Here is a 16,614-nt window from a genome sequence, read left to right as displayed (position 1 = left end):
TTTTCTCACTAAACCTCTCCTTTGGCCTTTACTCACTATGCCGCTCCTTCAGCCTTTACTCACTGAGCCTCTCCTTCAGCCTTTGCTCACTGAGCCTCTCCTTCAGTTTTTACTCACAGAGCCTCTCCTTCAGCCTTTACTCACTGAGCTTCTCCTTCAGTTTTTACTCACTGAGCCTCTCTTTCAGCCTTTACTCACTGAGCCTCTTCTTCAGCCTTTACTCACTGAGCCTCTCCTTCAGCCTTTACTCACTGTGCCGCTCCTTCAGCCTTTACTCACTGAGCCGCTCCTTCAGCCTTTACTCACTGAGCCTCTCCTTCAGCCTTTACTCACTGAGCCTCTCCTTCAGCCTTTACTCACTGAGCCTCTCCTTCAGCCTTTACCCACTGAGCCGCTCCTTCAGCCTTAACTCACTGAGCCTCTCCTTCAGCCTTTACTCACTGAGCCTCTCCTTCAGCCTTTACTCATGGAGCCTCTCCTACAGCCGTTACTCACTTAGCCTCTCCTTCTGCCATTACTCACTGACCCTCTCCTTCTGCTAATACTCACTGAGCCTCTCCTTCAGCCTTTACTCACTGAGCCTCTCCTTCAGCCTTTGCTCACTGAGCCGCTCCTTCAGCCTTTACTCACTGAGCCGTGCCTTCAGCCTTTACTCACCTAGCCACTCCTTCAGCCTTTACTCACTGAGCCTCTCCTTCAGCCTTTACTCACTGAGCCTCTACTTCAGCCTTTTCTCACTGAGCCTCTCCTTCAGCCTTTACTCACTGTGCCGCTCCTTCAGCCTTTACTCACTGAGCCTCTCCTTCAGCCTTTACTCACTGAGCCTCTCCTTCAGCCTTTACTCACTGAGCCTCTCCTTCAGCCGTTACTCACTGAGCCTCTCCTTCTGCCATTACTCACTGAGCCTCTCCTTCAGCCTTTACTCACTGAGCCTCTCCTTCAGCCTTTACTCACTGAGCCTCTCCTTCAGCCTTTACTCACTGAGCCTCTACTTCAGCCTTTTCTCACTGAGCCTCTCCTTCAGCCTTTACTCACTGTGCCGCTCCTTCAGCCTTTACTCACTGAGCCTCTCCTTCAGCCTTTACTCACTGAGCCTCTCCTTCAGCCTTTACTCACTGAGCCTCTCCTTCAGCCGTTACTCACTGAGCCTCTCCTTCTGCCATTACTCACTGAGCCTCTCCTTCAGCCTTTACTCTCTGAGCCTCTCCTTCAGCCGTTACTCACTGAGCCTCTCCTTCTGCCTTTACTCCTGAGCCTCTCCTTCAGCCTTTGCTCACTGAGCCGCTCCTTCAGCCTTTACTCACTGAGCCTCTCCTTCAGTCTTTACTCACTGAGCCTCTCCTTCAGCCTTTACTCACTGAGCCTTTACTCACTGAGCTACTCCTTCAGCCTTTACTCACTGAGCCTCTCCTTCAGCCTTTACTCACTGTGCTGCTCCTTCAGCCTTTACCCACTGAGCCTCTCCTTCAGCATTTACTCACTGAGCCTCTCCTTCAGCCTTTACTCACTGAACCTCTCCTTCAGCCTTTACTCACTGAACCTCTCCTTCAGCCTTTACTTACTGAGCCTCTCCTTCTGCCTTTACTCACTGAGCCTCTCCTTCAGCCTTTACTCACTAAACCTCTCCTTCTGCCTTTACTCACTGAGCCGCTCCTTCAGCCTTTACTCACTGAGCCCCTCCTTCAGCCTTTACTCACTGAGCCTCTCCTTCAGCCTTTACTCACTGAGCCTCTCCTTCAACCTTTACTCACTTAGCCTCTCCTTCAGCCTTTACTCACTGAGCCCCTCCTTCAGCCTTTACTCACTGAGCCTCTCCTTCAGCCATTACTCACTGAGCCTCTCCTTCTGCCATTACTCACTGAGCCTCTCCTTCAGCCTTTACTCTCTGAGCCTCTCCTTCAGCCGTTACTCACTGAGCCTCTCCTTCTGCCTTTACTCCTGAGCCTCTCCTTCAGCCTTTGCTCACTGAGGCGCTCCTTCAGCCTTTACTCACTGAGCCTCTCCTTCAGTCTTTACTCACTGAGCCTCTCCTTCAGCCTTTACTCACTGAGCCTTTACTCACTGAGCCGTGCCTTCAGCCTTTACTCACTGAGCTACTCCTTCAGCCTTTACTCACTGAGCCTCTCCTTCAGCCTTTACTCACTGTGCTGCTCCTTCAGCCTTTACCCACTGAGCCTCTCCTTCAGCATTTACTCACTGAGCCTCTCCTTCAGCCTTTACTCACTGAACCTCTCCTTCAGCCTTTACTCACTGAACCTCTCCTTCAGCCTTTACTTACTGAGCCTCTCCTTCTGCCTTTACTCACTGAGCCTCTCCTTCAGCCTTTACTCACTGAGCCTCTCCTTCAGCCTTTACTCACTGAGCCTCTCCTTCAACCTTTACTCACTTAGCCTCTCCTTCAGCCTTTACTCACTGAGCCTCTCCTTCAGCCTTTACTCACTGAGCCTCTCCTTCAGCCATTACTCACTGAGCCTATCCTTCAGCCTTTACTCACTGAGCCTCTCCTTCAGCCTTTACTCAATGAGCCACTCCTTCAGCCTTTACTCACTGAGCCTCTCCTTCAGCTTTTACTCACTGAGCCTCTCCTTCAGCCTTTACTCACTGAGCCTCTCCTTCAGCCTTTACTCATGTAGCCTCTCCTTCAGCCTCTACTCACTGTGCTGCTCATCAAGCCTTTACCCACTGAGCCTCTCCTTCAGCCTTTACTCATGTAGCCTCTCCTTCAGCCTTTACTCACTGTGCTGCTCCTTCAGCCTTTACCCACTGAGCCGCTCCTTCAGCCTTTACTCACTGAGCCTCTCCTTCAGCCTTTACTCACTGAGCCTCTCCTTCAGCCTTTACTCACTGAGCCTCTCCTTCAGCCGTTACTCACTGAGCCTCTCCTTCTGCCATTACTCACTGAGCCTCTCCTTCTGCCAATACTCACTGAGCCTCTCCTTCAGCCTTTACTCACTAAGCCTCTCCTTCAGCCTTTGCTCACTGAGCCGCTCCTTCAGCCTTTACTCACTGAGCCATGCCTTCAGCCTTTACTCACCTAGCCACTCCTTCAGCGTTTACTCACTTAGCCTCTCCTTCAGCCTTTACTCACTGAGCCTCTCCTTCAGCCTTTACTCACTGAGCCTCTCCTTCAGCCTTTTCTCACTAAACCTCTCCTTTGGCCTTTACTCACTGTGCCGCTCCTTCAGCCTTTACTCACTGAGCCTCTCCTTCAGCCTTTGCTCACTGAGCCTCTCCTTCAGTTTTTACTCACAGAGCCTCTCCTTCAGCCTTTACTCACTGAGCTTCTCCTTCAGTTTTTACTCACTGAGCCTCTCTTTCAGCCTTTACTCACTGAGCCTCTTCTTCAGCCTTTACTCACTGAGCCTCTCCTTCAGCCTTTACTCACTGTGCCGCTCCTTCAGCCTTTACTCACTGAGCCGCTCCTTCAGCCTTTACTCACTGAGCCTCTCCTTCAGCCTTTACTCACTGAGCCTCTCCTTCAGCCTTTACTCACTGAGCCTCTCCTTCAGCCTTTACCCACTGAGCCGCTCCTTCAGCCTTAACTCACTGAGCCTCTCCTTCAGCCTTTACTCACTGAGCCTCTCCTTCAGCCTTTACTCACTGACCCTCTCCTTCTGCTAATACTCACTGAGCCTCTCCTTCAGCCTTTACTCACTGAGCCTCTCCTTCAGCCTTTGCTCACTGAGCCGCTCCTTCAGCCTTTACTCACTGAGCCGTGCCTTCAGCCTTTACTCACCTAGCCACTCCTTCAGCCTTTACTCACTGAGCCTCTCCTTCAGCCTTTACTCACTGAGCCTCTCCTTCAGCCTTTACTCACTGAGCCTCTACTTCAGCCTTTTCTCACTGAGCCTCTCCTTCAGCCTTTACTCACTGTGCCGCTCCTTCAGCCTTTACTCACTGAGCCTCTCCTTCAGCCTTTACTCACTGAGCCTCTCCTTCAGCCTTTACTCACTGAGCCTCTCCTTCAGCCGTTACTCACTGAGCCTCTCCTTCTGCCATTACTCACTGAGCCTCTCCTTCAGCCTTTACTCACTGAGCCTCTCCTTCAGCCTTTACTCACTGAGCCTCTCCTTCAGCCTTTACTCACTGAGCCTCTACTTCAGCCTTTTCTCACTGAGCCTCTCCTTCAGCCTTTACTCACTGTGCCGCTCCTTCAGCCTTTACTCACTGAGCCTCTCCTTCAGCCTTTACTCACTGAGCCTCTCCTTCAGCCTTTACTCACTGAGCCTCTCCTTCAGCCGTTACTCACTGAGCCTCTCCTTCTGCCATTACTCACTGAGCCTCTCCTTCAGCCTTTACTCTCTGAGCCTCTCCTTCAGCCGTTACTCACTGAGCCTCTCCTTCTGCCTTTACTCCTGAGCCTCTCCTTCAGCCTTTGCTCACTGAGCCGCTCCTTCAGCCTTTACTCACTGAGCCTCTCCTTCAGTCTTTACTCACTGAGCCTCTCCTTCAGCCTTTACTCACTGAGCCTTTACTCACTGAGCTACTCCTTCAGCCTTTACTCACTGAGCCTCTCCTTCAGCCTTTACTCACTGTGCTGCTCCTTCAGCCTTTACCCACTGAGCCTCTCCTTCAGCATTTACTCACTGAGCCTCTCCTTCAGCCTTTACTCACTGAACCTCTCCTTCAGCCTTTACTCACTGAACCTCTCCTTCAGCCTTTACTTACTGAGCCTCTCCTTCTGCCTTTACTCACTGAGCCTCTCCTTCAGCCTTTACTCACTAAACCTCTCCTTCTGCCTTTACTCACTGAGCCGCTCCTTCAGCCTTTACTCACTGAGCCCCTCCTTCAGCCTTTACTCACTGAGCCTCTCCTTCAGCCTTTACTCACTGAGCCTCTCCTTCAACCTTTACTCACTTAGCCTCTCCTTCAGCCTTTACTCACTGAGCCCCTCCTTCAGCCTTTACTCACTGAGCCTCTCCTTCAGCCATTACTCACTGAGCCTATCCTTCAGCCTTTACTCACTGAGCCTCTCCTTCAGCCTTTACTCACTGAGCCACTCCTTCAGCCTTTACTCACTGAGCCTCTCCTTCAGCTTTTACTCACTGAGCCTCTCCTTCAGCCTTTACTCACTGAGCCTCTCCTTCAGCCTTTACTCATGTAGCCTCTCCTTCAGCCTCTACTCACTGTGCTGCTCATCAAGCCTTTACCCACTGAGCCTCTCCTTCAGCCTTTACTCATGTAGCCTCTCCTTCAGCCTTTACTCACTGTGCTGCTCCTTCAGCCATTATCCACTGAGCCGCTCCTTCAGCCTTTACTCACTGAGCCTCTCCTTCAGCCTTTACTCACTGAGCCTCTCCTTCAGCCTTTACTCACTGAGCCTCTCCTTCAGCCGTTACTCACTGAGCCTCTCCTTCTGCCATTACTCACTGAGCCTCTCCTTCTGCCAATACTCACTGAGCCTCTCCTTCAGCCTTTACTCACTGAGCCTCTCCTTCAGCCTTTGCTCACTGAGCCGCTCCTTCAGCCTTTACTCACTGAGCCATGCCTTCAGCCTTTACTCACCTAGCCACTCCTTCAGCGTTTACTCATTTAGCCTCTCCTTCAGCCTTTACTCACTGAGCCTCTCCTTCAGCCTTTACTCACTGAGCCTCTCCTTCAGCCTTTTCTCACTGAGCCTCTCCTTCAGCCTTTACTCACTGTGCCGCTCCTTCAGCCTTTACTCACTGAGCCTCTCCTTCAGCCTTTGCTCACTGAGCCTCTCCTTCAGTTTTTACTCACAGAGCCTCTCCTTCAGCCTTTACTCACTGAGCTTCTCCTTCAGTTTTTACTCACTGAGCCTCTCTTTCAGCCTTTACTCACTGAGCCTCTTCTTCAGCCTTTACTCACTGAGCCTCTCCTTCAGCCTTTACTCACTGTGCCGCTCCTTCAGCCTTTACTCACTGAGCCGCTCCTTCAGCCTTTACTCACTGAGCCTCTCCTTCAGCCTTTACTCACTGAGCCTTTCCTTCAGCCTTTACCCACTGAGCCGCTCCTTCAGCCTTAACTCACTGAGCCTCTCCTTCAGCCTTTACTCACTGAGCCTCTCCTTCAGCCTTTACTCATGGTGCCTCTCCTACAGCCGTTACTCACTGAGCCTCTCCTTCTGCCATTACTCACTGACCCTCTCCTTCTGCTAATACTCACTGAGCCTCTCCTTCAGCCTTTACTCACTGAGCCTCTCCTCCAGCCTTTGCTCACTGAGCCGCTCCTTCAGCCTTTACTCACTGAGCCGTGCCTTCAGCCTTTACTCACCTAGCCACTCCTTCAGCCTTTACTCACTGAGCCTCTCCTTCAGCCTTTACTCACTGAGCCTCTCCTTCAGCCTTTACTCACTGAGCCTCTCCTTCAGCCTTTACTCACTGAGCCTCTACTTCAGCCTTTTCTCACTGAGCCTCTCCTTCAGCCTTTACTCACTGTGCTGCTCCTTCAGCCTTTGCTCACTGAGCCTCTCCTTCGGTCTTTCCTCACAGAGCCTCTCCTTCAGTCTTTCCTCACAGAGCCTCTCCTTCAGCCTTTTCTCACTGAGCCTCTCCTTCAGCCTTTACTCACTGAGCCTCTCCTTCAGCCTTTACTCACTGTGTCGCTCCTTCAGCCTTTACTCACTGAGCTTCTTCTTCAGCCTTTTCTCACTGAGCCTCTCCTTTAGCCTTTACCCACTGAGCCTCTCCTTCAGCCTTTACTCACTGAGCATCTCCTTCAGCCTTTACTCACTGAGCCTCTCCTTCAGCCTTTACTCACTGAGCCTCTCCTTCAGTCTTTACTCACTGAGCCTCTCCTTCAGCCTGTACTCCCTGAGCCTCTCCTTCAGCCGTTACTCACTGAGCCTATCCTTCAGCCTTTACTCACTGAGCCTCTCCTTCGGCCTTTACTCACTGAGCCTCTCCTTTGGCCTTTACTCACTGAGCCTCTCCTTCCCCCTTTACTCACTGAGTCTCTCCTTCAGCCGTTACTCATTGAACCTCTCCTTCCCCCTTTACTCACTGAGTCTCTCCGTCAGCCTTTACTCACTGAGCCTCTCATTCAGCCTTTTCTCACTGAGCCTCTCCTTCAGTCTTTACTCACAGAGCCTCTCCTTCTGCCTTTACTCACTGAGCCTCTCCTTCAGCGTTTACTCACTGAGACTCTCCTCAGCCTTTACTCACTGAGACTCTCCTTAAGCCTTTACTCACTGAGCCTCTCCTTTAGCCTTTACTCACTGAGCCTCTCCTTCAGCCTTTACTCACTGAGCCTCTCCTTCAGCCTTTACTCACGGAGCCTCTCCTTCAGCCTTTACTCACTGAGCCGCTCCTTCAGCCTTTACTCACTGAGCCGCTCCTTCAGCCTTTACTCACTGAGCCTCTCCTCCAGCCTTTACTCACTGAGCCTCTCCTTCTGGCTTTACTCACTGACCCGCTCCTTCTGCCTTTACTCACTGAGCCTCTCCTTCAGCCTTTACTCACTGAGACTTTCATCAGCCTTTACTCACTGAGACTCTCCTTCAGCCTTTACTCACTGAGCCTCTCCTTCAGCGTTTACTCACTGAGCCTCTCCTTCAGCCTTTACTCACTGACCCGCTCCTTCAGCCTTTACTCACTGAGCCGCTCCCTCAGCCTTTGCTCACTGAGCCTCTCCTTCAGCCTTTATTCACTGAGCCTCTCCTTCAGCCTTTACTCACTGAGCCTCTCCTACAGCCTTTACTCACTGAGCCTCTCCTTCTGCCTTTACTCACTGAGCCTCTCCTTCTGCCTTTACTCACTGAGCCTCTCCTTCAGCCTTTACTCACATAGCCTCTCCTTCTGCCTTTACTCACTGAGCCTCTCCTTCAGCCTTTACTCACTGAGCCTCTCCTTCAGCCTTTACTCACTGAGCCTCTCCTTCAGCCTTTACTCACTGAGCCTCTCCTTCAGCCTTTACTCACTGAGCCTCTCCTTCAGCCTTTACTCACTGAGACTCTCCTGCAGCCTTTACTCACTGAGCCTCTCCTTCAGCCTTTACTCACTGAGCCTCTCCTTCAGCCTTTACTCCCAGAACTCTGTTATCCCTTATTGGAGCTTGTTGAATCCCAGCCTCACACTGATCTGCACCGTTTCACTTTATTAACACCGTTGGATCTTTCTGAGCCACGATTGATCCGTCCTACTGGTGGTCAGGGACCAAAGCTGAGGTGGGAAAAGGGAAGAGAAAATAAATTAGATAACACTGTGCCAGGGTTTGTATGTATATCTTTATATAACGCCCACAATGTACTCGGCGCTCAACAAAGACAATACAGTACAGCGAATTATAATACAACACGCACAACACAGTCAGAAAATAGGGAAGGAAATGCCTGCCCGGAGAGCTTACACTCTAAGTGGTCTCATTGTATTGGTTAATGCAACTGGCTTTGACATTCCCTGTAGTATGGCATTTTGCCAAAGTTCCTGCACACCCTACGCAATATATACCTGGAAATGTGTTGTGTAATGTCCCCCTGGGGTAGTACCTAATGATGTCTGGCTGGAACACACCCTACATAAAGATGGCATCTTGTGACACAGAACATTACACAGGCTGTTTCCACACTTGTTTTCCCCGAACGTACTTGATGAATTAGAGGTAATTATTTACATATTACTTCCAAACAGAAGTGTAATGTCAGCAGGTGAGTTTCTCAGAAATGCATTGTGCATCTAATGGTTTTCCTTACACAAATCTAACCATGCTAAAGAAATAAATACCTGACTGAGTCTGTGGAAATGAATTGCAAATGGCATTTCTTCTGAATGGGGAAGGGTTTGTCAATCAAGTGTTTGCTTTCCCCTTATCCCATCCCATCACATCCTTATGAAGGAGCCAGTACAGATCAATGGGGGGGGGGAGGGGAGAAGAGGGGGCTTTACTTGTGCACTCTCTTCTTGCACACACATTGTCATCACACGATAGAGAGGAGCAGCGCGGGGAAATGAAACCTTTCCACGGTACACTCGCCATTTTAGCGAACCGTCTTTAACAGAAATGATTGAAAATACTAATGTGAGATGTTGGTAAAACTGTCTCCAGTCCCCCAGATTTCAGACTTCCCTCTTACACACGTGGCCGTCGCCATTAGTGCACTTTGGTGCTCGGAGGGACTGAGCCTTTATTCTATGTATTGTACGCTCTGTATTTTCATATTCAGGGGCTGCAGTAAGTATTGTTGCAGAACTGTATTAAGGACACAGTATCCTCGGTATCCGACGTCCCGCTTTCCGACAAGCGCCTTATCCGACGCCGCATGATGCAGTCCGCTGGACCCATTATCCGACGTCGGAACCGCTTACCCGACACTCGCCTCCGCGGGACCCGTAATCCGACGGCTGTTTGCGGGATGGACAAGCGAGGACCGCCACTACTGATATACACGTAATACTGAGAGTGCTACAGTAACACGTTGATTAGTGGGACCGGGAATTGCAATACCAAATTGCTCCCAAAAACTTCAACACCAATCTTACGTTTTCAAAAAGAAGACGTTTAATATTCACGGAAACCATGGAAATGCAAGCACATCAACTAACGGCTTACCCAATGTGACAATAGAATTTAATTCCACCCCTAACTAGAGATTTTACTTAGCCGGTAACTATATATCGGATCAAAAAGATGGTACGATCTGTTTTATTCCCAAAATAACGTTTTACTAGTAACGTTATACTCCGGGCGTCGGAAGGACGCACTTTTAGTAAGAAAGTTACAGTATTGCTTGCTCTTCTAAAAGCGGAGAAATTAAAACCTTCAGAAAGTCCCCATTATCTCTACGTCAAATATATATTTATAATTTATCGGCAACATGTGGTTTCTTCCCAAATTGTTGCTAACTTTTTTTTCCTCTTTAAACATTTGAATCCCCGGAGAGAAGTTGCCCGAAGCTAAAATGGAAATGTTCAATGACAAGTAACACCTGATCAGTCTAAGATAAGTAAAGCAATTAGGTATGACATTACCAAAACAGTGCGACATGCCAAAAGTTCCATGCGTCAGAGATAAGGATTTTTCCTTCCCAGCAGAAGAGTATGTAACACTTAGCATCTCTCCATTATGTAGGGATATCATTAGCGAGGGTTTGTCATCTAAAGGGAAACTTGTTTGCACGGGACGAGTGCAGAAAGTAATAGTCATACAGTATACGTCTTTCTCTGGTACGATGGGGAAACGTGTTTGATGGGATTGAGGGAACAAGTGTGAGGATTCGGGAATCGCGGCGCCTGCAGCCCGGCCCCTCCTCGTCTTCTTTGCCTCCCGCTGCTGCCGAGGTGCGTGCCCCTCGCTGGCGCCGCTTACCTCCTGCGGTTCTGGGGGTTCCCCGCCATCCCCAGTGGTCTCTCTCTCCTTCTGGGGCTTCCCTCTCCCATGCGGCTGCCGTGTGTCCCGGCCGCGCGCGTGAACAGCGCGCGCCGGGTGAAGATAATTTATTCACTGCTCTAGCAGTGAAACCACGCCCCCAGCAGACGAACCCCCTGCCAAAATAAGAGTTCTCACCTGCCTGCCAATCAAGTGGACCTATCCACTCCTCCGGGCCTGCCTCCACTTCTGATTGGTCAGCCGCACTTCATATTGCCTGTCCTCTCACTCACTCATTGCTCGACATAGTTTCCACTGCGGATTACTACTCTGGCACTCTCTCTCTTATTTCTCTCAGGTTACGACTTGGCTTGGCGGACGTCTATCTCTGGCTCTCGACCCCTGCTTGGACAAAGACCTTCCGGAATTCTCCAATCCCTGACCTTGGCTAAACGGCAACGACGACGGCACTTCTTTACCGGTACCGGCAAGTATTGCTAGCTAACACCACCTGGCCTGGCAACGCCTAAAACACGATACTCCGGACACGCTCCTTTTGCTGCGGGTGCGTGCCCATATACGTTCCTCACCTCAGTAGAAGGGACGGGTCTGGTCTGCGGGCAGCACCGGCGTAACAACAAGTCAGGGGATTTCAAGGACGTCAGAGACAGGTTGCAAACTTTTGGGGTTTTCTAGTGCGGATAGCATAGTGGAATAATTATTGATACAGCTCAACCCCGTTATAGCGCGATCCGTTACAACGTGAATCCGCTTATAACGCAATGCAAGTGTGGCTCCCAATTTTCATATTTATGAATACTTTACAACACGATTATTGGTATCTTAAATACTTTATTGTACAATGCATACAATTGTACATTATTTCTAACGCAATCTGCTTATAACGCAGTGTGATTCTTTGGACCCTAAGCACAGCGTTATAAGGGGGTTGAGCTGTATACAGTATATTTACCGAGAGAGCGAACTTGCTACTTGGCTGGATTTAACAATTGATTATAACAAATAATCCTATCCAGTATTGTTCCCTCTCAAACGATGGTAATACAGAGAATAGCTAGAAAAGACAAGCACTGGCGTAACATTATGTCGAGCCCACAAGACGCAGACCAGACAGATGTGGACTCTATGATGACGGCCATGTACCAACAAATCCAGGCCTTAACGGATCAAGTGTCTCTCCTCTCCCAACAGGTAGAGGACCTTTCTCTTCAGGCACCACCTGCGGCTGCACCGCCGGCGCAGTCAGATTCAATATCCACTTCATCCTCAGGTCCGAAGATTCTGGCTCCGAAGCCCTACGCGGGGGATCCACACGCTTGTCGTGGCTCTCAACCAATGTGAGATCCAGTTCGAGATGGCTCCGCAGCTGTATTCTACTGGCCGGAAAAAGGTAGCTTATGTATACAGTCTGCTCACAGGTACTGCACTGGCATGGGCCTCCCCGATCTGTGCCCCAATATTACCCGAGATTACGCCGCCTTCAGACGAGACTTTCGACAGGTCCTCGACAAGAGACTGCTTCTGATTCCCTGCTGCAGCTTACACAGGGACGTCGGCCTGTGGCCCAATATGCCTTGGAATTCAGGATCATAGCAGCTGAGACTCGTTGGGGTCAGGAGGCCTTAGTCTCCGTCTTCTGGAAAGGCTTATCGGACTCCCTGAAGGATGAACTTGCTTCTCAACCCAGGCCAAGACTTCTGGAGGATCTCATCACCCTGGCCATTCGTATGGACCAGCGTCTTCAGGTACGCCGCGCTCAGCGTCAGCAACCCCGGTCTACGCCTTTCCGTGCTCCTTTCTCCAGGTTCTCTACTACCTCGAGACCCGTCTTCTCCCCGCTGCCTGCGCTGGAAGCCCCAGAGGCGATGCAACTCGGAGTCCAGCGCCCTCGGGTACCCTTACGACAATTTCATTCAACCCGGAGAGTCGTGTCATCATTGCGGATCTTCTGAGCAGAGTACCCGTGACTGTCCACCATCTCCGGGAAACGACCAAACCCAGTGAGTACGAAGGGGCTCTCCCTGGGTGCTAAATCTCCTTGTCCCCTATTCAGAAGGGAACTCCCTAAGAAATTGACCATTCCCGTCTCCCTCTCTGGCCCTACCTTCTGCACTTCCACAGCAGCATTTATCGATTTCGGCGCAGGAGGGAACTTCATGGATCAGACCTTCTCTGAACAAAATCAGATCCCACTTTCTAAGAAGAAGTCCCCCGTTGCCTTGGTCGGGATTGATAAGCAGCCACTCCGGCATATATCTCCTTGGAGACCGGACCTATCACCCTTTCTACTCACTCTCATAAAGAGACCCTGGGCTTTGACGTGATTCATGTCCCGGGTACACCGGTCACGCTGGGCCTGCCCTGGTTGCAGAAGCACAATCCGCACATCGATTGGGTATCCCCTAATCCCATTGTCTGGAGGTCAAGGTCAGAGGAATCTTCTTCGTCTACGGAACGTCCGTCTCATCTACTAGCTAAAACATCAAATCCGAAGAGGGAATTACCTTCCCCTTACGCAGAATTTTTGGACCTTTTTAGCAAGACGCAATCTGAGCTCTTACCCCCTCATCGTTCCTACGACTGTCCGATTGACCTGGTACCTGGATACACTTTGCCAAAGTCCAAATCCTATCCCCTCTCGTTGCCCGAGATGGAAGCCATGGATGAATATACAGTAGAGGCAACTCTTATTCTAACAAAAACCAGTGGCAATTCCCCAAAAAACCCAGGAAACACCCAGGTACATTCTGAATACAAGCCTTAAACTTTCCTTAAACTAGCCCCAGCATTTCTGCATTGATTAATGGCCTATCAGATTAACAGCGGGGGTCCCTGGCAGTCCCATTCAAACTGAATTGGACTGCCAGGGATCCCTGCTGAGTTAATCCTATGGGTCGTTAGTCAATGCAGAAATGCCTTAAACGTGCCTCAAACTAGCCCAGAACATACCCAGCACATACCCAGCACATACCCAGAATGTAACCCGGCTAGTTTACGGCAAATGTTAGAATAAACGTTGCCTCTACTGTATTCGTGATAACTTAAAGCGGGGCTTTATATGTCATTCCAACTCTCCCGCGGGGGCTGGATTCTTCTTCGTCAAGAAGAAGGATGGTACTCTCAGACCGTGTATTGATTACCGGGGCCTGAACCATATTACAGTGAAGAATCGTTATCCACTCCCACTCATCTCCGAACTCTTCGACAGACTTCAAGGGGCCAACCTCTTTACCAAACTTGACCTCCGTGGGGCATACAATCTCATCCGTATCCGGGAGGGCGATGAATGGAAAACTGCCTTCAACACCCGTAGCGGGCACTACGAATACCTAGTGATGCCCTTCGGTTTGTGCAATGCACCAGCTGTTTTTCAGGACTTTATCAATGACATCTTTCGGGATGTCCTTAATCGCTTTGCAATCGTCTATCTGGATGACATCCTTATTTTTTCCCAAAACTTACAGGACCATATCATCCACACGAGAGAACCGGTTGTTTGCCAAAATGGAGAAATGTCTTTTTCACCAGTCTACCACTTCCTTTCTTGGGTACATTATCTCCAACAGAGGCTTGGCCATGGACCCAGAGAAACTGAAAGCCGTAGTGGATTGGCCGCAACCCAATTCCCTCAAATCTATTCAGCGATTTTTAGGATTTTCCAACTATTACCGGAAATTTATTCGCAACTTTTCCACCATCATCGCTCCTATCACGGCACTGACCCAAAAAGGTGCAGATCCTTCATCTTGGACACCCGAGGCAGCCACGACTTTCAAAACGTTGAAACAAGCTTTTGTCTCTGCTCCCATCCTTCGACATCCGAACACTCATTTTCCATTCACCCTAGAGGTTGATGCTTCTGACTGTGGGGCTGGTGCGGTTCTGTCTCAGAAATTTTCTCCCCAGGACAAACTTCACCCTTGCGGGTTTTTCTCTAAAAAGTTTTCTCCAGCGGAGAGAAATTATGACGTGGGCAATAGGGAACTTTTGGCTGTCAAATTGGCTCTTCAAGAATGGAGGCACCTTCTGGAGGGGTCAAAAGAGCCATTCACGATTCTCACGGACCATAAAAACCTGTTGTACATCGAGAATGCCCGCCACTTAGGTCCTCGCCAAGCCCGCTGGTCGTTATTTTTCTCCAGGTTTAATTTTATTCTGTCATATATTCCCGGCATAAAAAACGTCAAGGCGGATGCTCTCTCTAGACAATACTCTTCTGAAGAGAGTCCGGAAAAGACTACCGAATCCATCCTTCCTAAACAAAGGTCATAGCAGTTGCGGCGTTCAAGAATCTTGAGAAGATCATCAAATCTCAAAAACATCTTCCGACTGGTCTTGAGGTCCCGAAAGACACCTTGTACGTAGAGCCCAAGTTCGTTCCTGAGATACTCGATTGGGGACATGCTGCCCGCTCGGCACGACATCCAGGATTCAAGAAGACCTTGGATCTCCTTCTGGTGGCCCAATATGGCCAAAACCATTCTCGAATTTACACAGTCCTGTCCGGTATGTGCACGTAACATGATTCCTCGTCAGAAACCTCAGGGTCTTCTCTTACCTTTACCTATTCTGGAGCGTCCCTGGTCACACATATCGATGGACTTTATTGTGGAGTTGCCTACTGTAGGTCGAATGGCATAAACACCATTCTTGTAGTAGTGGACCGGTTTTCCAATTTGGCACATTTTATCCCTCTCAAAGGATTACCCTCCTCACCCGCCCTAGCTGATATTTTCTCCAAGGAGATTTTCCGGATCCATGGGATTCCTACATCCATCGTATCTGATTGGGGCTCTCAATTCGTCTCCAGATTCTGGAGGAATTTCACTAAGAGACTGGGCATCTCATCTTCCTTTTCTTCTGAATATCACCCTCAATCTAACGGACAGACCGAGAGGGTTAATCAATCCCTCGAGAAATACTTAAGGTGCTTCGTCTCTAACTCTCAGTATGACTGGGCAGAATTACTTATCTGGGCTTATATGTCTTTAATTCCTCCAGGAACGAGTCTACCCGTGAGACTCCCTTCTTTATCAATTACGGATTCCATCCGGCTCGCCTACCTATTTCTAAAATCTCCTCTGGAGTACCAGCCGTGGACGAACACATCTCCCTCCTACAGGACTCTTGGTCCAGAATTCAATCTGCACTTCAAAAAGCCTCCTTGACATCTAAAACCCAGGCTGATCATCACCGCCGACCGGCACCCAACTACAAACCCGGGGACAAGGTTTGGCTATCTTCCAAGAACATCCATCTCAAGACTCCTTCCCCCAAATTGGCACCTAGGTTTCTGGGTCCTTTCCCCATCGTGGAGCAGGTAAACCCGGTTTCCTTCCGACTTCAACTACCTCAAAGCATGAGAATCCCGAATGTCTTTCACACCTCGCTTCTCAAGCCCTTCATCTCCAGTAGCCTCTTTCCGGACCACACATCTAAACCAGACCCTGTGATTGTACAGGGTAACGAAGAGTACGAGGTCCAGGCTTTACTAGATTCCCGTCTTTCGAGAGGTAAGGTCCACTTCTTGGTCCATTGGAAGGGTTTTGGACCCGAAGAGAGGTCGTGGGTACCCCTTAAAGACATTCATGCACCCGGACTCCTCAAACGCTTCCGAAAGAAGTTTCCATCAAAACCATGGAAGGATCGTCCTGAGGCCGACCCTGGGGGGGGGGGGGTACTGTGAGGATTCGGGGATCGCGGCGCCCGCGGCCCGGCCCCTCCTCGTCTTCTTTGCCTCCCGCTGCTGCAGAGGTGCGGTGAAGATAATTTATTCACTGCTCTAGCAGTGAAACCACGCCCCCAGCAGACGAACAGGACCTCCTGCCAAAATAAGAGTGCTCACCTGCCTGCCAATCAAGTGGACCTATCCAAGATAGCTCCACGCACTCCTCCAGGTCTGCCTCCACTTCTGATTGGTCAGCCGCACTTTATATTGCCTGTCCTCTCACTCACTCATTGCTCGACATAGTTTCCACTGCGGATTACTACTCTGGCACTCTCTCTTTTATTTCTCTCAGGTTACGACTTGGCTTGGCGGACGTCTATCTCTGGCTCTCGACCCCTGCTTGGACAACGACCTTCCGGAATTCTCCAATCCCTGACCTTGGCTAAACGGCAACGACGACGGCACTTCTTTACCGGTACCGGCAAGTATTGCTAGCTAACACCACCTGGCCTGGCAACGCCTAAAACACCATACTCCGGACACGCTCCTTTTGCTGCGGGTGCGTGCCCATATACGTTCCTCACCTCAGTAGAAGGGACGGGTCTGGTCTGCGGGCAGCACCGGCGTAACAACAAGTCAGGGGATTTCAAGGACGTCAGAGA

Source organism: Ascaphus truei, chromosome 14 (assembly GCF_040206685.1).
Source record: "Ascaphus truei isolate aAscTru1 chromosome 14, aAscTru1.hap1, whole genome shotgun sequence".
In the NCBI taxonomy this organism is placed as follows: domain Eukaryota; kingdom Metazoa; phylum Chordata; class Amphibia; order Anura; family Ascaphidae; genus Ascaphus; species Ascaphus truei.
This window is presented reverse-complemented; position numbering follows the sequence as displayed.